We start from the raw sequence: 27,760 nt of genomic DNA, 5'->3' as shown, positions 1-27,760 counted from the left end.
CCAGATTTGTGTTCCAATCATAATAAACAACCCATGACAAATATATTATATATTATATATAATTATATATATACATATAATACATAATTATATATAAATAATATATATGTTATATATATAAATATATTGAACAATATAGATTGTTCAACAATCTGGTTAATATAAATATGAGTAAAACACAAAATCAGGAAACATATCCTTGCTTAAGTTGTTCATCAAAATGCTATGAGCATTAATAATGCAATCCTCTAAATGTTTCCAATATTGGATAGTATTGTGGAAATTTCTCTGAGTCCCAGAATAAAACATAATATTCTTCCTTAAAGAAATCCAGTTACTTATATAAACTGGTATAAAGAAAAGTGAGCATCAGGAATAAATTATATATAGAAACAGCAATGTTGTAAGGATGATCAACTATAAACGGCAACTATTCTGATCAAGACAAGGATCCAAGACAATGAAGATTCATATTGGAAAAAAAACCTATCCACCTCCAGGGAGAATTGATGAACTCCAAGTACTGAATGAAGCATACTTTTTAAACTTTCTTCACTTTTGTTGGTCTTTTTGTATTTTCTTTTGCAACATGACTAATATGGAAATATCTTTTACATGACTTTACATATATGAGTAATATCATATAGCATGCTTTTGCAAGGATATGGAAGCGAAGAAGGGAGAAAATTCAGAAAAAAAATGAGTTAGCATTTAAATAACAAATTAAAAACTACAAACTTTGGCTTGCAGTTGCAGAGCAATAGCGAAAAGTTAAACATAAGTTATGATCTGATTAGCTAACTAAAACAATGCTTCTAACTCAGTCAAATTATTATGTGACTTACCAATTATATGGGCCCCAAGATTTTGAGAGCAAACTATATTTAAAGTGCTACCTTTTTAGCATAGTCTGACTTGTAAATGTGTGAAATACTGAATTTGAAATCTGATGGATGTTTTATGAATCATTTTGATTCTTTGAGCTAGCTGCTGAAAAATTAATTTGTTAGCTGAAAGGAGAGAATTTGGAAGTCATTTTTTAAAATAAAAGTAAAATGTGTATGTGTGTATATATAATTATAAACACAGACATACACACACTCATATATATATATATATATATGTATATATATAGGGAAATATTTAATGAAATAAAAATATATATTTTTAAAAAGAAAAGAAATCCAATTACTCAAAAGCTATTATTATATTATTTCAAAAAGGCTGAAAAGACTTACATGAACTAATGCTAAATGAAGCGAGTAGAACCAAGAGAATTTTGGACACAACAACAAGATTATATTATTATCAGTTCTGATAGACATGATTCTTTTTATAGTATATTCATTTTTATTGTTTTTATTTGCTTTTTGTTTTCTTTCTTATTTTTCTCTTTTTGATCTGATTTTTCTTGTGCAGCATGATAATTGGGGAAATATTTTGGATTACTTGTCATCTAAAGAAGGGGGTGAGGGTAGAGAGAGAGAAAAAAATTGAAAGATGAGGTTTCGCAAGAGTGAATGTTGAAAACTATGCATATATTTTGAAAAGAAAAAACTTTCAAAAAAAGAAAAAATAAGTTATTATCACAATGATTCATGTGAGTAAATAGAAGTGAATATCCTGAAAAAATACACATTGTCTAGGCTACATACACCTGGACGTTTTATCTTATTTAATTTATAAATCAATATATTTCATGATATTGCTGAGAAACAATGAGTTGAAGCAGATCACTTCTGGCAAAGTGTATTGTACTTTCAGTGATTCCAAATTTTCTGCTGATGTAAAAATTCTTTTTTTTGCAGCTAATATTCTCCAAATTATGCTAATCACAAGATGCAAAATAACAGTTTACAACTGTAATTGACAGGGAAGTGTAAATCTGCATGGTCAATGTAAGTAATCTGAAGCATATTAGCAGTGATAATGTACACAATAAAGCAGAATAAATAATAACATCAAGTATGTTTGTGATAAGAAAAGATGAGGCAGCTATTTAGGGGGAGTGAAAGACAGAAGGTAGATAGCCTGTATTACTGCAAATAAATAAATAAAATACCAAATGAAAGTCTCCAAAATGCTGAGCAAATCCTCTATAGATTAGTGATGGAAAGATACAGTGGACAAGAACTGCACAGACTATAGTGCTGAAGGAGTATGATCCTCATTGTTGCATAATGTATGAATTCAAATAAATCAGCAAGTATTCATTCAGGGGTTACTCTGTGCCACAGGATTCAATTTTGAGGATATAAAAATAATCAAAAGACTGTCCCTGCCTTCAAGGAACTTACAATCTAATGTAGGACACTTGTGAGAACAGATGTATGCAAAGAAAGCCATATGCCTATAAGAAAGGAAATAATTAATAGAGGGAAGGTATTATGTAGAAGACAAAATATTATTTAAAAAAGCCATGGAGGTCAGTAATCAGAGTAGAAAAAGGAAAAAATTCTGGACATGGGAACATTTGAAGAAAATGCCCAAACCCAAAGGAATTAGCGGCAACTGAACTTCAAAGTAACTACATATATGTGTATATGTATATATACATACATATATATATATATATATATATTTTTTTTTACAACTTCATAATAGGTCAAAATCCCTGGTCTGGACTTCTATATATTCTGTCTGCAATTCTTCATTGGTGATATGTTGCAGCTTAACCATGTCTGTTTTAGATTTCAGTGGATGTCCCAAACTTTAATTCTTCAGAAACTGATATTCTGTGAATTTAAGTCATATAGACCACTGTAATCATATTGATGATTTAAAGTGAAAATTAGCTGTTTGTATCAGGGTAAGGGGAAAAATCAAAATTCAATCTACTAGTTCTCCTCTCTCCTTTACATTCTTGTCACAACATATTATCTATAGTTTAGGTGCCACAAATATGCACTGATATAATAATCAAATTGGCTTTCCAACAACATGTCATGGTCAAAGCAATGAATGTTTGTATCTATTTATTTTTTCTATATTGATCATTAGGCCAATTTAATAATAATCATAAAGTTCATTTAATAAGTCCTATAAAGTTCTAACATTGATGCAATTGGTGCAATGCTATTCCCAGATAGAATCATTTGGAGGACCTTCTCCCTACTCATGACCTTTTCCATGCCAGGTAGGAAACACATTTGGAGAGTATTCATCTTCCTCTCTGATACTTCTCATGATAGAGAATCATGAAACATTAACCCTTAAGGGTATCTAGGATTACTCTGTCAGCACATATGGGAGAAATTCCCTATTGAACTCACTGAAATATTTAAGAATTATTAAATAACCTGGAAGCTAATTCATTTACTTCACTAAAATATACCTAAAAGTAATTAGCTAAAGAAGTAATTCACCATAGCCCCATGAAAAATCTCTCTAAAAACAGGTTTACCAAAATTTCTAGTTTCCTCTTGAAAGATTATTTTGAGAACAAAGATTTTCTTTTTTAATTCCAAGCACATAATAGGTACTTAACAGAAGTTCATTGAATTGTGGCTCCCACAAAAATGAAGAGAAATATAGGATGCCATTAATATCTTTGTCACCAACATAATCTTAGTTCTTAGATATAGAATAGAGATTGGACCAATGATTTGATTGGCATAGGAAACTCCTGAGTGAAGAAATTCCCTTTAATAATACAGAACTATCATATTCTCTGTAAATTGACAGTCTTAGCGAGTTGTATTGAGACCCTGAGTTTCCCAGGGTCAGACAATGTTTCAGCATCAGTGCTTGAACCAAGGACTATCTAGCTCTGAGCCAGTATCCAAATAGTATACTATTTTGCCTTTACTTCCTATGTAAATTTGAGCAAATTGAACAGAAATGAAAACTTCATTCCCACCTTATTCTTATCACATTCTTTAAAATTGTTCTTTGAAGGAAGGAAAGGAGCTTTAGCTACAGGGTAGCCTGATTTGCTGCCTAGAGTTCAACATGGTCAACATAGCAAGAGACAGTTTAAAAATCAGGTTTTTTTCAATGCACATAATTTCATTGCCAAAATAATCTCATGCTTCAAGGAATACATGTATTTGTTTAGGAATAATTCAACTAACATGTCACATTAAGTCCCAAAACTTCAAATGAATAGCAACACATGGGAAGAATTTTTGAATGCAAAGTGGAAAGTGTACTTTACCAATTTTACCTCGTCCACATAAATGATCTGTCAGAAATGTGCCCAAACAAAGCTTGCATTTTTGGCTTCCTGAATAAAAGGCCATTATTTTTCAGAAGCTGTGTCAGAAATAACATGTAGATGTATTCAGGAGAAATGAACTATTTTTGCATGGACACAAAGAAGGAGTATTTTTCTAAAAGTGAGACCATGCAGGACCTGCTTTTGCAGCACCAAGGAATCTGCAAGGGGAGGATTCAGATCAATGTCATTAGCTCGAAGGCAGTCCTGAAATAGATTTTAAATCCTTTGATGTAATTGCTTGCTGAGTTTGCCATTATGGCAGCACTATCCTTTTGACTGATTGAGGGCCTTTCAACGTTCAGGTTTCACTTATGCTGCCAACCTACCCATGGTAGATGAACCTTAAAGTTAGACAGATGTTTGATGTTTAATTTAGCTAATATGGCACTCTATGAGTCAACAAAACACATTCTGTGTTAATGCCCCCGAAGTGGGTGAGGGACAGGAACACATGCAGAGCTAATCTTCCTGTGTTAGCAGTCAAGCCTTTGCTCTCTGAAACTATTAAAATGAATTCTGATTTGAAAGCCCAGTGGCAGTTTTTCTCTCCCTTGTCCCTTCAGAAATGTACTACTGATTACACTGGTGCCTTCAGAATCTGAATTCAATGAATAAATTAACAGTGCATAAAACAGTTAAGTGAAGCATGATGAGCAATGAAGTAAGGAGGGCAATTTCTTCAAGAAAGACCCTATTTTCCACAATCCTTAAGATTAACTATGGACCACTATGGAGCTGTCTCCTTTTCTTCCTCTGTCAGTGCAGGTGATAAGAAAGTTCATGCTATGATCTCTCAAGAAAGGTGCTGATTTTCCCAGAGTTTCTCAGTTTATAAGTTTGTGGGCAGGATCACAGCAACATAGACGTAGAGCTGGATCAGATTGCAGAAGCCAGATAATCAGACTTGCTCATTTTGTACATAATTGAGGTTAAGTGACTTACCTATAGTCATCCAATTACGAAGTTGCAAAGCTAGAATTTAAAACCAGGTCCTCTGCTCAAGTCCAGCACTCTTTCCACAACATCGATTTTCCAATCTTGCCTAGTACACATAAATGATCTGACAAGAAATGTGTCTAAAAGATCATTAGCTTTAGAGAATTTATGTCAGAAACAATAGCATAAGTATATTTAAAAGTATATTTGTGCGTGGACACAAAGAATTTCCTTTCCTCTCCCATTCATAGTGTTCTGAAGATATTGTGACCACAAATTCAGAATTAAGACCAAAACCCTTATGAGTCAATAAATATTCAGTCCATTATTTGCCCAATAAAAAAAAAGACAGGGCAAGATTTTATATTGTCTGCACCTCTCATTCATAAGATTTTAAAGATGTAGTTTGCTATTTTATTAAATGAGTTTGCTCTCAATATTTAAGAGATCGGGAAAAGCAGGCATATGGATGAGTAAAAATGGATCTCTTCTCAATTCTTTTTTTTGTCAAATATATTGTATATAATTCTTTCTACTTCTTTGCAAGTCCTCGAAGATTTGTAAACTCATAATCCAAGTGCTTTAAAATAATTTTCTTTTAATACAAATATCTTCTTTATGCACTTGATCAGATTCAGTTATTTTTTACAATTTCTTTTTAAGTTCATTTATCACTTCAGCAAGTAAGTACTAAGATGGTAGAATTTATATTTAATGTTATCAGTATTACTATTAATGAAAATAAATCTTTACATAAATGCTAACTAGTCAAGTCAGCTTCATAACAATTTGTCAACTTCCTGTTTCATCCATCTATGTTTGAGTGAAGATTTCATTCTATTTTTTCTGATATGAATTCTTTTTTAATTTTAAGAAAAAACCCAGCCTAAAGTTTGTGCCAAATAACTTTTCTTTTAAGCATATGTTAAGATCATATAAGGTAGCTGCTAAAGGCTACACTAGGTAAAAACATAAACTCATCCATAAAACCTTATGAAGAAAGACAACAGACAATTACTACAATTGTCTCATAAAGCAGAGTAAAACAGTAGAGGTCAAAATTGACTTTAAAAAGTTACCAAATAGCCAATTAAGTAAAATCATCTCTAATTAATCAAAATGGCAAGAAGACCAAAAACAGAAGAAAAATACAAAAAGTTGACAAAAATTGTGACAATGAAATTTTTTCCCTCCAATATAGTGGAACAACCACTTTATTCTCTAATAATATATAGCTAAGGTGCTTATTACAGAAGTAGAAATAGTACTTAAGAGAATTCAGATAGAACAAGTAACCAAGTTGGATCCATGATCATACTGTTGTGAAGAGCTAAAATGACAATGAAAAAAATATAATATATATACAGATATGTATATATATATATGTATATATAACTTATCTATTTATAAAAGGGAGAGGGGGGACTAAGAACCCAGCAACAATCCCACTATCTCATTTTGCCAAATCTTTTCGAAAGTCATCTACACGGAAAGTAAGAGTATGCTCAATGTCAATACAGAAGCAGACAATTTCTGTTCTCAAGGAGCTAGTACTGTAATATGAAAAGACAAATCAGTAAGGGAAAGTGGAAAGCAGGGGAATGACAGAACTGCATGTCTAGGTCTTTTCATGATATGGAAATTCATAAGAGTATCTAGATCTTAAACTTTCTGGCAACCTGTTTCACCTTAGATATTTTCACATGACCCTAGGTAGAGAAGTATATAAAATAAATATATAAATGAAAATTTGCTGATAATAAATCATAATTTTGAGACACACACCACCAAATTCAGTTACAAGATCCCACTTGGGTCATGAACCACAGTTTAAGAAGTTGAAATCTAGAGGATATCATGAGAGACAAGAATCCCAATTCTATCTGGACTTCTATTTGAATTTTCTCCATCAAAGAGATAAATGCCTTTGGTGAGTGTATAGTTTCTAATTATGTTTATTTTCAAAGGGTCATTGAACAGAATGATTTTTTTTTGCTACATTTTTTCATGAGTCTGATTTTGGTGCATAGATAAAAGGTAATATTTTTTACATCTTTTTAAGAGGTGAAGGTAGGGGAAATTTGTTTCTACCAAATGATTTTTTGTGTGTTTTATTTTGGTTTTTGTACTAAAACAAGTACTAAGAAATCTTCTATTTGCTACACATTTTAGACAGTTGTGAGATAGTAAGAATTAGACACATTGTTAAACACTGGTAAAAGCCTTTTTTCCCTATCAATATGTCTACTTAGGACATCTTCAATTTCTGTACAGATAATCTTCAAAAAGTTTTTGCAAGGAAGAGTTAATAGTTATATGATTGTTATTGTGCTCTCTCTTCCTCCTTTTTAATGAATAAGTTCTGATTTTTTAAGAATATGTTCTCTTTCTTCATTACTCTGACAATATCCATTAGCAAAGGGCATTTCATAATGGGAAATCCCCTATATTACTTACTTTCAATAACTAAAAAATATTTCAAAACTCAGGTGATATTCCATTAGTAATTTAGATTAATAAAATTTATTTAAAATGTTTCTTCCTATAATTAAAATATTAATGTGATTTTAAAATATATTTACTCTTATGACTTTAACTCAGACATACACATATACTTAATAAGAGAAAAGAAATCTTTTCCTTAAAGGATAAAGGATAAACTATCCCAAAGTTAAATGTCTCAGTATATAGATGCCAACCAACAAGATCTGTGTCAAAAATCCACATAATGACATTCATCCAGTAATCATTCCACCTTTACTTTAAGCATATTTTCAAGCATAATCATCTTTTCTTCTGAATATAGAAATTCTCCTGTCATAAGGTGTATAAACATAAAATAAGAAAAAAATCAAAGTATAAACCTTACTTTCATGTATTAGCCTTAGTTCTGATTTCAATGACCAAACAAATCAAATCCAACCCCTTTCACATAATAATCCTTCACCTCATACTTTTAAAGTCTTCTGACATAGTCACTCGAGATGTGTTTAGAAGGGATAAAACAAGGAAGTTTAGAAGGAAATGAAAAACAAGTAAAACCATTTGGAACATGAAGTCATTAAGTGGCACACTAGGAAGAGCAGAGTCCGGAAAGTCTGAATGTGAAAGCTGCCACACATACTTCCTAGGTGCAGATTCCTATGGAAATCACTCTTATGTTATTCAGCCTCAGTTTCTATATGTATAAAAAATGGGAACAATAATGAGTCTGTCTTAGAGGGTTGTTGTGAGCATCAAGTAAAGTAACATATGGAAAGTGGTTTGCAAACTTTAAAATGCTATATAAATGCTAGTTACATAATATGTATTACATATGTATATAGAACAAATGTATATGTAAAATGTACAGATATACACATAACACAAACTATATATATGAATTTTCACATATAATGTTTTTCTGTTCTTTATGGAAATTTTCTCTTTTGTGCATTCATTATTTTTTTTTCAATTCCCTCCATGTGGCCAACTATTAAATAACAGCCAGCCTCAATTTACTATTTATTTACCAATTTCATTATTAAAAGAAAATATTAGACTTATTTTCTTTAACTACCAATTCTAAAATTTATACTCAAATGTCCCCTGAAAATGAATATATGAATCCATGTTGACACTGATCCAATGTAGATTCAAGGAATAAATGGCAGGCTATATTTTAGATAGCATAACATAAGAGATTTATTTGGTTTAGGTAGCATTATGAGATATATATATATATATATATATATATATAGGCATAGGTGTTCTGGTATTATATTAAACACCTTAATGAATGGCTTATGTAAACAAATCAATGATACAGCTGATACTTTTAGCACATTAATAATACCATTTCATTGATGTTTTTCCTGAGCTCAACATTCAACCAATATGATTATGATCAACATAATCAATTCAGTAATGATAAGGTGTGTTTGTTGATTCTGTAGCCTTGGATGATCTTTGAGCCTAAAACTTGGATAATGTTTTAGTCAGCCATAGATTATATAAATTTAAAAATTCATATCTGGAAAGAACTTCAGAGGTAATCCAATCAGTTCTACTATTTTAATAACAATTATTATTATGCATATATAGATGAAACCCAAAGAGATTATGTGAGTTGTCCCAAATGACACAGGTAATGAGCAGCAAAGCTACCATTCAGGTCTAGATCTTGGGACTCCAAATGCAGAACTCCTACTGCTACTTTTTCATTGTTCAGTATTAAATGATTATTTGTCTTATAGGTCACTTCCCTATTTTTAAATTTTTCCAAAAAGTCAGTGTCATTTATCTCAGAAAGATAACAGTTTCTCATATGTGCCATTTTATTATCTAGAGATAAGATTGCAGTCATTATAATGTTAAATATAAATTTTATCTGTTTATGTTTATTCTTTTAATAAAAGAGGAAAGCAAAAAAAAAGTTATATTGATGTCAAAGTGTTCCTTAAAAACAAAAATCTAAGATAAACCCTTATATTTTTGGTCTAGATCTGTGATTTCATTAATGTTGGGAATTCCTGATAATGAAACCTTTCTTGATTAATGTGGATCAAAACCTCTGTAATTTACAGTCTTATAGAGCTGTTTGTGGTACTGAAAATTTGTCAATCCCCAGTTAGTCAATAAGAATTTAAGTGCTAAATGACTTTTCCCAGGATCCTTTGGCTACCATGTGTCAAAGATAGGCCTTGAATTCTTATCTCCTTGCCTACAAAGCCATAGCTTTTTTCTATACAACACAGTAACACGTTTAATGTGTTAACCAACTTAAACAGCAGTTATAAAACATTTTTTGAAATAAAAACATACAAATAAGTTGAAAGATTTTACACCAAAATGTAACTGTCTTGACTTTTAAGTCATGGTCCAAAAAAGTAATATATTATTAAAAGATGAGGGTACATAGAAAGGTTGCTACATAAAAGTCTCACACTTCAATTCCAAAGAATAAATAATGCAATAAGGTAAAAAAAAATGGGCTTAGAGACAAGAAAATAAGGTTCTTTCCAGTGGATTCCTATTTATCTCTGTCAAATAACTATTATAAATTGATTCCCTGGCATAGTTAAGTGCTTTGCTTCTCAGTAGTTTTTTTTAACTTAGAACATCAATTTATTTCAGTATTTTTATATTGACCATGTATGTTCTCTTACTTATTGCTCTTGCAACTATGTTCTTCAATAGCTTAAAGATTTAATGTTCTATTAAAAAGTCAGATTAGCATAAAGCTACCACAGTTTCAAGTGAGTTGTTGATAATATCTTTTAGTTGAAATTAAAACCTTTACAGCAGTTTCTCATATACAATATAATTTCTAATGAAATCATATGGATAGAAGTCATTTGGGCTCTGTGGGCATTCCCCTCTTCACTTTTAGCTATCTATAAATTTCTCTTCTTTTTTTCTTCCCTGGTCTTTCTTATACTACTCATGCCTAGATTGTACAATTCATACATATTTCTTATTAAGGACAATAATGACTGAGCTCTTTTCCCATTAGCTTTCTTCCTTTTCCATCTTTTTTTCCTTTGCATTCACTCTTCACTTTAAAGACTTAGCTTTCTCAAATTCTGTCTCAATAACAGGGATAGGATCTTTTTTGAAATCTTTTCCTTTTCAGACTTATACTAGATATTATACTTATACTTTTAGACTTATACCAGAAATGATCCTGAGTATTACAGATATTTCAAAGTCTCTACTGAAGGAAAAAAAATCTCATTATTAAGTCTGAAAATTCCATGTAGATCAGAAATTAATATATGTTGCTTAACTGTTCTACCAGACAGATAACATTTATTATCATCATTTAACTGAACCTACAGAGGCATAGTATTCAGCAGCAGAACTACTGGTTTTGAATTATTAATGAAAAGGTGGCAAGTTCCAAAAAAGCACATTTGATTTAAATAGGATAAAAAACAAAGGAAACTCATAGGGAATATTTTAGGGTAACAAGAGTTTAACTGGAATTTAATTGGAATAAAGATGGAGGAAATGGCTTATTGTGTAGAGTATTTTTTTCCAAAAGTAGTTAAAATTTGCTGAACTGTGCTAGTTTGTTGTGGTTTTGCTTTTTTTGACCATTTTTTGTATCTCCAATACTTAGCACAGCACCTGCACACAATGAGTACTTAAGAAAGGCTTACTGACCATTAAACCTTCAGTCTTATCACGAAGGGGAAGGCATATGCTAAGTCTTAGCAGTATTTGTATCAGAAAGCTGATAGAAGAATGCTATGTTGTTGAACTTTACCCTTGAAAGTCTACATCTATGGTCTATAAAACAATGCCAGGCTTTGAAAATGGAACAAGGAAAAAAAATGTGATTATAAAATTGGCATCCATCTAGGAGAGGGCATGGAGGGAAGGAAGGGAAAAGTAGGAACAGAAGTGAGTGCAAGGGATAATGTTGTTGGGGGATTTTTTGCCTTTATTTTTATTTTTTTTAATAATTATAACTTTTTATTGACAGAACATATGCCTGGATAAGTTTTTACAACATCATCCCTTGCACTCACTTCTGTTCCGACTTTTCCCCTCCTTCCCTCCACCCCTCCCCCAGATGGCAAGCAGTTCTATACATGTTAAATATGTCACAATATATCCTTAGATACAATATTTGTGTGCAGAACCAGACAGTTTTCTTGTTGCACAGGGAGAATTGGATTCAGAAGGTAAAAATAACCCAGGAAGAAAAACAAAAAGGCAAACAGTTTACATTCATTTCACAGTGTTCTTTCTTTGGATGTAGATGCTTCTGTCCATCATTGATCAATTGAAATTGAGTTAGATCTTCTCTTTCTCAAAGAAATCCACTTCCATCAGAATACATCCTCATACAGTATTTGTTGTTGAAGTATGTAATGATCTCCTGGTTTTGCTCATTTCACTTAGCATCAGTTCATGTAAGTCTCTCCAGGCCTTTCTGAAATCATCCTGTTGGTCATTTCTTACAGAACAATAAAATTCCATAACATTCATATACCACAATTTACCCAACCATTCTCCAATTGATGGGCAACCTTCATTTTCCAGTTTCTAGCCACTACAAACAGGGCTGCCACAAACATTATGGCACATACAGGTCCCTTTCCCTTCTTTAGTATCTCTTTGGGGTATAAGCCCAGTAGTAACACTGCTGGATCAAAGGGTATGCACAATTTGCTAACTTTTTGGGCATAATTCCAGATTGCTCTCCAGAATGGTTGGATTCGTTCACAACTTCACCAACAATGCATCAGTGTCCCAGTTTTCCCACATCCCCTCCAACATTCATCATTATTTTTTCCTGTCATCTTAGCCAGTCTGACAGGTATATAGTGGTATCTCAGAGTTGTCTTAATTTGCATTTCTCTGATCAATAGTGATTTGGAACACTTTCATAAGAGTGGAAATAGTTTCAATTTCATCATCTGAAAATTGTCTGTTCATATCCTTTGACCATTTGTCAACTGGAGAATGGCTTGATTTCTTATACAGTCAATTCTTTATATATTTTGGAAATGAGGCCTTTATCAGAACCTTTAACTGTGAAAATGTTTAAGAGATAATGTTGTAAAAAATTACCCATTCATATGTTCTGTCAATAAAAAGTTATTAAAAAATTGACAAGAACAAAAAGAGATTGACAGCTCTAACAGAAACCTAGCTAAAAAAGAAACTGACAGAGGAACAGGAACAGGAGACTTAAAAAGATGTTATCATCTGGGTGTATATGAGAAATTTTGAATTTCTGTAATAATTTCAACAATTTTCCACAAAGGTTCTTTTTACAGTGTATAAGATAATATCTTAGGATTCCTTTATGTTTAATACATTTCATATATTATTGATACTTGATACAAAGATTTTTCTCATTCAACCATTTCTCTTCTTATTCTGTTTTCATTGATTTTGCTCAAACAAAAATTTTTAATATTGTCTATTCAAAATTATCTCTTGACTAGAATCTACTCACTAAAATAAACATTTTCTTTTAGGGAGGTAGATGGACATTCAACAAAACAGGTGAATTCCATTTATTTCTGATGAAAAGACCAGAGATGAACAAGACATTTGACTTCCAAATATAGATCTCAAGAGAAGCATAAAAGGTAATAAGAAAAGAACTCTTGAGAACTGTATCCATGTTATGAGTATACATAGATAGTGCATGCATAATTTAATCTTACTGTTATAGTTTCAAAAAAAAGAAACTAGAGATGGAAAGGGGAATATCAGAAAAAAGGGGAAAGTGGAGGTAAAATGAGGGAAATTACATCTCATGATTGAAGGAAAGAGAGGAGGGGGATGAACATTGTGTGAATCTTTGTCTCATCAGATTTGGCTCAAAAAGAGAATATTACAAATTTGTTAACACAGAGAAACTTCCCTCATCTTATAGGAAAGGGGGAGGGGATATAGGAAAAGGGAAAGGGTAAGCTAATAAAAGGGAAAACAGAACTAGTAAAGGAAATGTATAAGAAAGGGGAAGAGGCTCTAATGAGGGAGGGCTGCTTGAGGCAAGTGGTGGTTACATGGAGGTTACTGTGGAGGAGGGAAAAGGGAAAAGGAAAGAAATGTATAATTTGAGGTTAATACGATGGTGGGAAATACAGAATTAGTAGTTTTAACTGTAAATATGAATAGTTGAACTCTCCCATAAACCAGAAGCAGATAGCATACTGGATTAAAAGCCAGAACCCTACAATATGTTGTTTACAGGAAAGATATTTAAAGCAGAGTGAGACATACAGAGTAAAAGTAAAAAGCTGGAGCAGAATGTATTATGCTTCAGGTAAATTTAAAAAAAAAAAAAATCCAGGGTAGCCATCCTGATCTCAGATCAAGCAAAAGCAAAAATTGATCAAATTAAAAGAAATAAGGAAGGAAATTATATCTTTCTAAAAGGTTCCCTATTTAATGAAGCAATATCAATACTAAATATAGTCACCAAGTGGTAAAGCATGGATAATCCTAAAGGAAAAGTTAAGAGAGTTGCAAGAAGAAATAGACAGCAAAACTATAATAGTGAGAGATCTCAACCGTGCTCTTCAAAACTAGATAAATTGAACTACAAAATAAATAAGAAAATTTAGGGAGTTAAACAGAATACTAGAAAAGTAAGGTATGATAGATCTTTGGAGAAAATTGAATAGAGATAGAAAATAGTATACTTTCTTCTCAACAGTTCATGGAACCTAGACAAAAATTGACTGTATATTAGGATATAAAGACCTCAAAATCAAATGCAGAAAGGCAGAAATAGTAAATGCATATTTTTCAGAACATGATGCAATAAAAATTACATTCAATGGAAGGCCAGGGGAAAATAAGCCAAAAAGTAATTGGAAACTAAAACAAATCTCATTTTAAAGAATGAATGAATCCTAAAGGTGAAACAGCAAATCATAGACACAGTCAATAATTTCATCACAAAAATGACAATAATGGGACAACAAACCAAAATTTGTGATCCAAATTTTGGACCACAAAGCTGTAATAAGGGGAAATTTTATATCTCTAGATACTTATTTGCATAAAATAGAGTAAGAGAAAATCAATGAATTGGCCTTGAAACTAAAAAAGCTAGAAAAAGAACAAATTAAAAGCCTCCCAATCAAATACCACCCTTAAAATTCTAAAAATGAAAGGAGAGAATAATAAATTGAAAGGAAAAAATATATTAAATTAATAAAAAAATAGTTTGTTTTATGAAAAAACCAACAAAATAGATAAACATTTAGTTAATTTGATTAGAAAAAAGAAAGAGGAAAATCAAATTGTTAGTCTCAAAAATGAAAAGGAAGAACCTTCCACCAATGAAAAGGAAAGTAGAGCAATAATTAGGAGTTATTTTGCCCAACTTTATGCCAATAAATTTGATAAATTAAATGGAGTTATACCTATAATCATATAGATTGCCCAGATTAACATAAGAGGAAATAAATTACTTAAATAGTTCCATTTTAGAAAAAGAAATAGAACAAGCTATTAATCAACTGTCTAAGAAAAATCTCCAGAGCCAGATGGATTTGCATGTGAATTCTACCAAATAAATATTAAAGAACAATAAAGTCCAATAATATACAAGCTATTTGAAAAAAAAAAAGAGGGAAAAAAGAATTCCTACCACTTTTTTTATGACACAGACATAGTACTGATACCTAAACCAAGTAGGATGAAAACAGAGAAAGAAAATTATAAACCAATTTCCCTAATGAATATTGATATAAAAATCTTAAATAAAATATTAGCAAAGAGATTACAGAAAGTCATCCCCAGGATAATACACCATGACCAAGTAGGATGTATATTAGGAATGTGGGGCTGGTTCAATATTAGGAAAACTATTAACATAATTGACTATATCAATAACCAAACTAAAAAAAAATCATATAATTATTTCAATAGATGCAGAAAAAACATTTCATAAAATTCAACATCTATTCCTATTAAAAACAGTAGAAAGTATAGGAATAAATGGACTTTTCCTTAAAATAGTCAATAGTATTTATTTAAAACCATCAGCAAGCATTATATGTAATGGTGATAAACTGGAACCATTCCCAATAAGATCAGAGGTGAAATAAAGTTGCCCACTATCACTATTACAATTCAGTATTGTATTAGAAATGCTAGCTTCACAACAAAAGAAGAAAAAGATATTAAAGAAATTAGAGTAGGTGATGAGGAAGCCAAATTATCACTCTTTGCAGATATATAATGGTATATTTAGAGAATCCTAAATAATTAACTAAAAAACTATTAGAAATAATACACAACTTTAGCAAAGTTGCAGGATACAAAATAAATCCACAAAAATCGTCAACATTTTTATACATCGTTAACAAATTTAACAGCAACAGATAGAAAGAGAAAGTCAATTTAAAATAACTGTCAATAATATAAAATATTTTGGAATCTATAAAGGGAGGGTCAAGGACTATATGAGCAAAACTAGAAAATACTTTCCACACAAATAAAGTCAGATCTAAACAATTCAAAAAATATCAAATATCCTTGGAAAGGTTGAGCAAATATAATAAACATAACAACACTACTTAAACTAATCTATTTATTTAGTGCTATACCAATCAAACTCCCAAGAAATTATTTTATTGAACTAGAAAAAATAACAAGAAAATTCATCTAGAATAACAAAAGCTCAAGAATTTCAAGGGAATTAATAAAAAAAAAAAGGCAAATTAAGGTTGCCTAGTACCAGATCTAAAACTATATTATAAAGCATCAGTCATCAAAATCATTTGGTACTGGCTAAAAAACAGAGCAGTTAATCAGTGGAATAGGTTAAGTTCACAGGACAAAATAGTCAATGATTAAAGTAATCTAGTGTTTGACAAATCCAAAGACCCCAGTTTGGGGAATAAGAATGCGGTATTTGACAAAAACAGCTGGAAAATTGGAAAGTAGTATGGCAGAAACTAGGCTCTGACCCACCCCTAACACTGTACCAACAACATATATATATATATATATATAGAGAGAGAGAGAGAGAGAGAGACAGAGAGACAGAGAGACAGAGAGAGACAGAGACAGAGAGACAGAGTGTGTGTTTTGCAAAGGCTAATGTTGAAGAATTGTGCATTGCTTTGTAAAATAAAAAACTTTAATTTAAAAAAAAAAAAGGAATTCGAGCTAGAGTTTGGCTAAGAGTAGTTGCATCAGTATTGAAGAGAGACAGAGAGACAGAGAGACAGAGAGAGACAGAGACAGAGAGACAGAGTGTGTGTTTTGCAAAGGCTAATGTTGAAGAATTGTGCATTGCTTTGTAAAATAAAAAACTTTAATTTAAAAAAAAAAAAGGAATTCGAGCTAGAGTTTGGCTAAGAGTAGTTGCATCAGTATTGAAAGCATCATCTTTTCTCTGTCATCAGCCATGGGAGCCCCCACCTACCTAGGTCTCATGGTGATGATTGATTGTATATGAAAATATTATACAATTGTGAGCTTTTACTTGTTTGTTCACTTGCTTGTTGTTTGGAGCTCTGGCTTTTTCAGTGTGAGAAATTTTTTATGGAAATTTCCTCTGTCAGTGCAGATTAGCAATTCATCTGATGTTAATAAATAATTTTTTTACTTCTCTTGTTTTCATAAAAAAATTATCTCTTGACATATATAATCAATTATATATATATATTATATATACATATATATGCTTGTGTGTGAGTCAGTCTCCAAAGAATTTCCCCGTAAATTGTTGCAATACAAAGATTTTCCCCATTCAACCATTTCTCTTCTTATTCTATTTTAATTGACTTTATTTATTTGTTTAAACAAAAATTTTTGATATTGTCTAGTCAAAATTATGTTTTGACCTATATAATCAATTATATATGTGTGTGTGTGTGTGTGTGTGTGTGTGTGTGTCCTTCAAGGAGCTTACATTCCAATAAAGTATAATATTTCATTTAAAAGGAGGCACTTTTCACTTATGCTCTTGTCTACATCTGTCTCCATCTACCTACTCCAACCCATACTTTCCAATTAATAGTTTTATTTTAGAAGAACTTTGTTTTTAAACCTGCTTTATTTTATTTATTAATTTTGGCCCATTTTTTAAATTATCAAGACTTTGGATCTTGCTTCTGTCATTTAATCTATTAATTATCTCTTCCAACTCCTTGTCATCTTCAAATTAAATAACCTTACCCTCCATGCCACAAAATACATACCATAAGGTCTCTTGTGAAATTCTTGGTTATGATATAAAACAATAGTAATAGTAGTAGTAGTAGTAGTAGTAGTATATGATAATATAACTAATTTATCATTTTATACATTTAATAAGATATAAGTAATATTTTAATATATTATATATACTATATATATAAACAACAATTAGAATCAGTTTTATATTTATATATATATATATATATATATATCCCTTTCCTTTATGAATTAAATGTATCTTAGGAAAGATAAGAAATAGGGTACTGATATAAGTAATTACTTGAATAATGTATAGTCTTTCTTTGAGAGACAGTGAGCAAGAGAAAGAAATAGAATTACAGAAAAAGACTATAAAATGTGGTTGATAGGGAGCTGTCATTGGAGTTAAAAAGATCAAATTTTAAGGCTAATCTCAAGTCCAACATACTATCTATGTGATCCTGAGAAAAACATTTAACATTTCAGTGCTGTAGGCAAAAAATGCCAGTGTAGCATTCCTGAACGACAATTAAACTACAAGTCTGATCTCAAAAATGGAACAGAAGCCAAGAATGAATGTGTATAAGCTCCTTGAGAAAAGGACTATTTCCTCTTTGTTTTTAATCCACAAAGTTTTACAGATGTTTGTTGGTTGACTGACCTTCAGTGAAGACTTATTGAGTTCCATAGTCTTTTCTTTCCCTGTGTAACAAGAGGTTATCATTATTCACAAAATTATAGAAATCCAGTTAGGAGTCCTCTTCTTCAACTTATATAAGAAGAAGCCACTAAAACATTTCTAACAAATTATCTTTAACTTTTGTTTCATGACCTTCGGTGATGGGGGATCCACTGTTCCCATGGCAGCCCATTCTATTTCTGTTTCCACTATTGCTCAAAGGACAAAAGAAACATTTTTTTCTTACATCAATATATAGGGTCACATCCCTATGTAATTGTTTCAGGCTAACCTAGAAACACATCAAGCAATTCAGACTCAAGATACCTTGAAATATAGTAAATGCCCTAGGTTTCACTAAAGAATAATTGATATATAATTTTAAAATAAAATTTATTTTTAAAAATAATAATTCAAAATTATATACCATTGCAGGATTTGCAAAGCACCTTACATGTATTCTCCTTCAATTCTTATAAAACTGCGGATGGTAGGTCCCATTCTTATCTTCATGTTACACATGAAGAAACTAAAACTAACACAAATAATAAACTTAGTTAAGTATTTTTAAGGAGTGTGTGTGTATGTAATACACATAGGTATGTAATACACAAACATACACATACAAACACACCCATATACAAAGAGAGGAAGACAGAGAAAGACAGAGACAGACGGAGACAGAGAAATAAGAGGGAGGGAGGGAGGGAAAAAAGGAGGAAGGCACAGAGAGTACAAAGTTGTTTTCATGTTATCTCTTGTATTACAATGGGAGAGCACATTAGAAAGTCCCTTAAAGATATCTTTTTGGTTCTTTGGAGGGGCAGGGAATATAGATTTTTTTCCTGGTATAATCGGAGTTTAGGATCAAGTATGATACAAAATAATATTAAATAAATGTTGACTTACTGACTGAATCCATTAAATCATAAGCTTTTTGAGGGCAAATATTGTCTTTTGCCCCTTTTTGTATTTTTAACTTGCTGGGCACATTGGAGGCATTTAATAAATGCTTGTTGAATTGACTCAGATTTGTATAGCACTTTAAGGCTACAAATTATTCCCATGTAATTTATTTAATTTGCTCCTCAGCAACCCTGTGAGGTAAATGATGTTATTATTTCTCAGTCAGCTAGAATTTATTAAATGCCTATTACATGCCAAATAATATGTTAAATGTTAGGGCAAAATGAAAGGCAAAAAAAGAAGGAAGTGACAGTCTAATGGGGGAAGATACCATGAAAACCAAAAGTGTGAAAAATGTGATACATTGAAAATAACAAAATAAATTAAAATATAACACATAACATTTCATTTTAAAACTAAGAGAATATATGACCTGCAGAGATTCTTACATATGTATTAATTTGAGTTTGACTCCATTGATGTAAACAATTATGTATAAACAAAATATTTGTAGAATAAACTTGAAATAATCGCATAGGCAATGAGGGGAATTGGGAAAGATTTTTTGTGAAGAAAGATTTTTGAATTGGGATTTAAAGAAAGCCAAAGAAGAAAGGTGACAAAGATATATTAAGTGAAAATGTATAGTCAGTTAATAAACATTTATTAAGCACCTTCTATATGCCAAACACTGTTGGAAAGTGCCAGAGATACCAAAAAAAAAAATTTAAAAGGCAAAAGTCAGTCCCTGCCCTAAAGGACCTCAAAATTTAATTTGGAAGATAATGAGTACAACTGTATACAGGAAAAATAAAATATATAGAATAAATATACAGGATATGTTATAGATAGAAGGCCAGGGATACAAAAATAAAAGATGGTATTTTAATTGAAACTCAAAAGAAGGAAATCGATAGTCAGAGCTAAAAGAGGGTGGAGCATTCCAGGCATGATAGAAAGTAGAGAAAATACCCAAAGCCTAGAGATGGTATGTCCTATTTGTGGAACATACAGGCATTGGATTGACAAGTGCATGGCAGAGAATAAAGTGTAAGAGGACTAGAAAGGTAGAAAGAAGCTAGGTTGTGAAGGGCCTAAACATTGAGCAGAAGATTTTAAACTTGAGCCTGGAAGCAGTGGGGAACCATTGGAGTTGGGGAAGGGGGCTGTGACATTGGCAGACACATGACTTAAGAAAATCACTTTGGTATGAGAATAGATTTTAGTGGAGAGAGACTTGAGACAGACAAATTCTCCAGCAAACTATAGTATCAGGTTATGAGGGCCTCCATCAGGGTGGGAACAGTGTTTAAAAAATAAGAGAGAAAGAATATATTTGACAGTTGTTTAAATAGTGAAATCAATGAATCTTATCAACAGATTGGATATAGCCAGGAGAAATAGAGAATGACACCTAAATTTTAAGCCCAAGGAACTGAGAGAACAGTGTTGCTCTTTATAGTAAAAGAAGGCTGGAAGAATTTTTTTTTTTATTTAATAGTTTTTTATTTACAGGATATATACATGGGTAACTTTACAGCATTAACAATTGCCAAACCTCTTGTTCCAATTTTTCACCTCTTACCCCCACCCCTCCCTAAATGGCAGGATGACCAGTAGATGTTAAATATATTAAAATATAACTTAGATACACATTAAGTATACATGACCAAAACATTATTTTGCTGTACAAAAAGAATCAGACTCTGGATTATTGTACAATTAGCTTGTGAAGGAAATCAAAAATGCAGGTGTGCATAAATATAGGGATTGGGAATTCAATGTAATGGTTTTTAGTCATCTCCCAGAGTTCTTTTTCTGGGTATAGCTAGTTCAGTTCATTACTGCTCCATTAGAAATGATTTGGTTGATCTTGTTGCTGAGGATGGCCTGATCCATCAGAACTGGTCATCATCTAGTATTGTTGTTCAAGTATATAATGATCTCCTGGTCCTGCTCATTTCACTCAGCATCAGTTCGTGTAAGTCTCTCCAGGCCTTTCTGAAATCATCCTGTTGGTCATTTCTTACAGAACAGTAATATTCCATAATTTTCATATACCACAATTTATTCAGCCATTCTCCAACTGATGGACATCCATTCAGTTTCCAGTTTCTAGGCTGGAAGAATTTAGAGGAAACAATAATGAGTCCTTTTTGAAGACAGTGAGTTTAAGATGTCTACTGGACATCCAATTCAAGATGTTTGAAAGACAGTTGAAGATGCAAGTTTGGAAATCAACACAGAGGTTAAGACAGGAGAGATAGGTTTGATAACTCTCAATATTGAAGTCATGTGGGCTAATGAAATTACCAAGTGTATAGTGATTAGTATACTAATAATATAATCTATAGTATATTGATTCCCAATAGTAAAGAGGGAAAAGAGAAGAGGGCCCAAAATGGAATAAGTAGGATCTACGTTTAGAGGTTTGATCTGGATGAGAATCCAGTAAAAAAAGACAGAACATTGTCTGATAGATTAGAAGAGAACTAGGAAAGGATAATATCCTGAAAACCTAAAGAGAATAGAGTATCCAACAAAAGGGTGATTCACAAAAGCTACAGAGAGGTTGAGTAGAATGAAGATTAAGAAAGGTCAGTGGATTTGACAATTGATAACTTTGGAGCGAGTTGTTTCAGTGGAATGATGAGGTCAGAAGCCAGGGGTTAACAAGAGAATGAAAAGAGAGGAATTGTAGGTATCTATTGTAAATCACCATTTCAAGTTTAGTCACAAAGGGAAAATGATACAAAAGATGATAGTTAGCCAACATGGAAAGATGAAGTTTTTTTGTTTGTTTGTTTTTTGGTGTTTATTTGTTTTGTTTTTGCTGAGACAATCAGGTTTAAGTGACTTGCCCAGGGTCACACAACTAGGAAGTGTTAAATGTCTGAGGTCAAATTTGAACTCAGGTCCTCCTGACTTCAGGGAGGGTGCTCTATCCACTGTGTCACCTAGCTGTCCCAAAAGGAAGTTTTTGAAGATAAGGAAGACATTGACATATTTCTAAGAAGTAGGGAAAGAGCCAATAGACAAAGAGAAATTGAAAATAAATAAAAAAGTAGGGATGGCAGAAGGGGCAATGGATTGGAAGTAAGAAGATGGAATGGGAAACCTTTATCAGATAGAGTTAGCCTTGGAAAGGAATAAGGTCACACCATATCCTGTAAAATAATGGAAGAAGAAATGAGAGGCAGAAGAAATAAAATGAGAAAGAGGAAAGGAGCGCTCATAGTAAATGATCTTAACTTTTTTTCCACAAAATATGAAATTAGGTACTCAATTGAGAAGGGAGTGAGAGGGGAAGTCATAAGGGATTTAAAAAGGGATGAAAAGGTTTAGAAGATATACAGAATGGGGTAGTGAGTTGATAAAGGAGGTATAGTCATGATCACTAGCAGCAGTACGAATCCAATTGTTTAATGAATTTATAGTGGAGCCAGTCAGAATAACTTTGTCATCTTCTTCTCCTTCACTCATAAGTATGTGTGTAGGAGAGATGGCCACAGATGAAACTTAGCAGGGCAGAGTTGGGAGATGGAGAGTCTGGAGTGAGGAACAATATGAAGCCATTGTCACTGGATCATAGAGTATTTGGGGAGTATAAGACTACTGCAAATGTTGCAAGGGTCAATTTATGAAAGGCTTTAAAAGCCCATAAAATATTTTGATTCAGTCCTGGAGATACTAAGGAACCACTAGAGCTTGTTGAATAGGGGAAGTCACTCGGTCAACCCTGAGCTCAATTTGATAGCTGACTGCAGAGTGAATTGGAGTGGGAAGAGACTTGAAGCACGGAGACAAACCTGAAGGCTATTGCAATTAGCCACAGCAGGAAGTGATGAGTGCCAAGATCAGAGTTTTAGCTATGTCACAGGAAATAAGGGCAATTACACAAGAGATCTTGCAAAAGTCAAAGCAATAGGTCTTAGCAAATGACTGGATATGAGAGTAGAGACTTCTGGGTAAAGTGGCCAACAAGATTGAGAACTGATCATCAGGACTTCTCAAACCTCTCCAAAACAGAAATTATGTGCAAAAAAGAAAGCAAATTCAGCTGTTATGAATGACACCAGGAATCCAAAAGAAAATTTAAAAACCCTCCATGAACTAGAGTTCTTGAGGTTACTCAGAACTCACCCTACTAGAAGCAGTGAGGCTCTGTTAGCCAATATGATCCATGGGCTTGCAACAAAATTCAGCCTCTCATCCCAGTCCACCATCCCTCTTTCCAGTGCTAAGAAGAACCAGGCCCCAAACTGCAGAAATTTGCTGACAGCAATAACAATGCTACAGCAGTATGTTGTGCAAAAGAACAGAGGGAAATGGTCAGAACACATGAATGAACTTGTAATACCTCCCATCTTGACTGCCCTCCTCCTTCCAGCCTCAGAAATTCAAATTCAAAAAACAAAGCAAAATCAAGGCTGTAACCTCCAAAACATAGAGTGATTAAACTTAAAATTTAACTTAGAAACAATAAAGGACCTTCAAATACAAAGAAAAGGAAATTTAGAAATAAGAGGTAAGAGGTAGGAGTTGAGGAAATCACTGAGGTTGTGAATCTAGTGATGGGAATAGCAAGTAATCCAATATACATTAAACATGGTAAAAAATATATGTTAAATTAAACATAGGCACACATATTTATAAAATTATCTTGCTGCACAAGAAAAATCAGATCAAAAAGGAAAAAAGTGAGAAAGAAAATAAAATCCAAGCAAACAACAACGAAAAGAGTGAAGATGCTATGTTGTAGTCCATATTCAGTTCCCACAATCCTTTCTCTGGGTGTAGATGGCTCTCTTCATCACAAGATCATTGAAACTGGCCTGAATGATTTCATTGTTGAAAAAAGCCACGTCCATCAGAATCTTCTTGTTGCTGTGTACAATGATCTCCTGTTTCTGTTCATTTCACTCGGCATCAGTTCCTGTAAATCTCTCCAGACCTCTGTGAAATCATCTTGCTGATCATTTCTTATACAACAATGATATTCTGTAACATTCATATAACATAACTTATTCAGCCTTTCTCCAACTGATGGGCATCCACTCAGTTTTCAGTTTCTAGCCACTACAAAAAGGGCTGCCACAAACATTTTTGCACATGTGGGTCCCTTTCTCTCCTTTAAGTTCTCTTTGGGACATAAGCCCAGTAGAGACACTGCTGGATCAAAGGGTATGTACAATTTTATAGTCCTTTGGGTATAGTTCCAAATTGCATTTCAGGATGGTTTGATCAGTTCACAACTCTACCAGTTTTGCCCCAGTTTCTCCACATCCTCTCCAACATTAGTCATTATCTTTTTCTGCTTAGTTAATCTGAGAGATGTGTAGTGTGGTATCTCAGAGTTGTTTTAATTTGCATTTTTCTGATCAATAGTGATTTATATAATAATATTTTAATGATGATTTTGGAGGGGTTTGATCTGAAATCTTATTCCTTTGATTCAGAAAACTATTGGTGAAAATCCCTCCTTCCCCAATATACATGGGTAACCATTCTTTATCATATGGAATAAGAAAGTTGCCTAGAACATCAAAAACTCAAATAGCTCATTGAAGATAATATAGTCAGGATGTATCAAAAAACAGAATTGGAATGGAGATCTTCTTGATTTGGAGGATCTTAACTGGTGATGTTTGATGGGCTTTCAAGGATAACCTTGCTGAGAAAAATCTAAATCAATGAGCATTACATTCACTATAATGCCATTTTTAAAAATAGTTGATCTTACAAATATTATATTTTATATCAGTGACTCTAAACCTAGGATTCACAGGCCCCAAAAAGATTTACAAATAGACTTCAGGAGGTCCACGAAGTTGGTTTGTAAGTTGCTTGAGGTAAGAAATTGTCCTTTACCTCTTTTGTATTGCCAGCACTTAGCACAATGACCAGCACATACTGGGCACTTAAAATATGTTTATTGATTGACTCATTGATTGGATTTTTTAAAAGATACTTTTATTTTCACCAACCTTTCACTGAAATCTGTCATTTCTTTAAAATATTTAGAAACTCTGAGGAGGGATGGATAAAAGACCAGTATCTAATTGTCAAAGGGGCTCATGACTCAAATAAGCTCAAGAATCTCTCTTCTAAATGATCAATTTGAAGTAGTGTATTAACCAATAAAGGAATTGAGTTTAAGATTGAATAAATGCTGAATAAGGGAGCTGAATAAGGGAATAAGGGTCTATACTTGAACATCAATCCATAGTTCAATGTTCCTAACAAATCAGGGGTTTCTTAGGCACATCATTTTTAATCTGTTGTCCTGAGATATAAAGAGTTCAAATGCCCTAAACGGCATAGAGAATATTAAGTTCTCTGCAGAAAATTCACAAAATGCACCAATGATTTTTAATGTGATAATATGATATAAGAATAACAATTTATATATTATATAATAGATAATATTGTAATATAATAAAATATAATAATTTAAAATAACATTATTTTGATTAGTATAACTGAGCAATATTCTCATAGTATTTAGCTAAAATTTATGGAAACAAAGGAAAAAATTCAAAGCATAAGCTCATTGTCTTGGGCAACGTCTTTAATATTTGTGATTCATAAAAACATAACAAATACCATAGTGACACAAACTTTGTAATTTTTCTTCAATAACTTTATTTATCCAATGATTTTTTTCTGGTAAAGGAATCTCCCAACTAATAAACTCCCTTTATCAATGCAGATCTGTATCTTCTTGGCAACATATAATTTTAAGCAAGTACCTAGAACATTGAGAAGTTAAAGGATTTGTCCAGAGTCACATAACAAGGGATCAAAGATGAGACCTAAACCAAGATCTTCTTAATTCTGAGGTTAACAGTATCCACTCTACCTACCTTTTCTTTTTCTTTCATATTCTAATTACAGGATAAACTGGACTAGAACTCAGTCCTTTGAGACTCTTTCTATCATAACATGATGCCTCCTTAACACCCACTATTCACATTCACAATATTCATGTTCTCAACATATTTATTCAAATTATTGAATTCCCTTATGTTTTTAGTTTGTACATCCTATCAGAAAAAAAAGTTATACCCCCAGCTATACAAAACAACACATTCTTTTATTTAGCCTAAAATAAAGTCCATCCAATTTCATTGTGTTGAATTTTCTTAGCCATACAATTTGCAAAGACATGTACTAAGGGATATAGTTTATTTGCTTACAATCAGCATTGGGAACACAAATACTGACGGAATCAAAGATCTTTTGATGTATATAGTATAGTATAGATGGTATAGTATAAAGATTGCTAAATTTTCAGAAGATTTGAATTTGAATCCTTCCTCTCCCAAATTGTCTCCATGTAATTTCAAGAGAGTCACTTCAGCTCTTTGAGTCTCAATTTCCTGATCTTTAAAATGAGAGAACTGGACTACCTGACACTGAGCTCTAAAACTATGGTCCACTGTATCTTCAAAAATTCCTTATTTCTTTGATCAGTTATGTTGTTTCTTTTGAATTTTCTACTCTGCTTATGCCTTTCACAAAGAGCACTCTCCCAAAGAAAGAATCCACTGTAAAGAAGAGAAGGAGCATGTTGCTTACCTGAACCCAAGGCAGTAGTTAACATAGAATACTTTAATAAGTTATTATCTTTCTCACTTGTCATTGCTATGGTTGTTATATTTTTCTGGAAGTAAATAATATTTCTTTACTCCACTTGGAAGACCTTATTTTAAAGTGCATTGAGTCCCCATTTTCCAATTAAAAAGGAAAATGGAGTGGAAAAGAGACATTAAATTTATTCATCAAGAATGCATTTCCTGAACTCTTTTAACAATGAATTTGAAAAAATGCTACACATCGTTAATAAGAGAAATATAAATTAAAGAGAGTTCTGAAGATTTAACCCACACATTAAAAAATATGATTAGCGATGGAAATAATATCAGAAGGGTGATGGGAAGGTCAGGTGCACTAATATATTGTTGGTGAAGTTAGTTCAACTCTTTGGAAAATGATTTTGAAATTATGTGAGTAAAAATTACTGAATAATTCTAGTGATCCCAATATAAGACATATAGCCAAATGAAGAAAGTTCTAATATACATAAAATCTGAATAGTGACATCTTTGTAGAACTAAATTGGAAATAGGCAATGCCAATTGATGGGGGAATGAATGCACAAACTATGATATATGAATGTCATAAAGATCAAGCAAGAAATGGCAAATATAAGAAATTCAGAGAAACTTAGGAAGACTTGTATGAAATGGTACAGTGAAGAAATCAGGATAAGAACAAGATTTTCAACTACAAAAATATAAATAATATTAAAATCTGAATTAATCTCCATAATTAATCTTGGACCCATAAAAAAGATGAAACTTATTTCA

The sequence above is a fragment of the Sarcophilus harrisii genome, chromosome 6, assembly GCF_902635505.1.
Source record: "Sarcophilus harrisii chromosome 6, mSarHar1.11, whole genome shotgun sequence".
NCBI lineage: Eukaryota > Metazoa > Chordata > Mammalia > Dasyuromorphia > Dasyuridae > Sarcophilus > Sarcophilus harrisii.
This window is presented reverse-complemented; position numbering follows the sequence as displayed.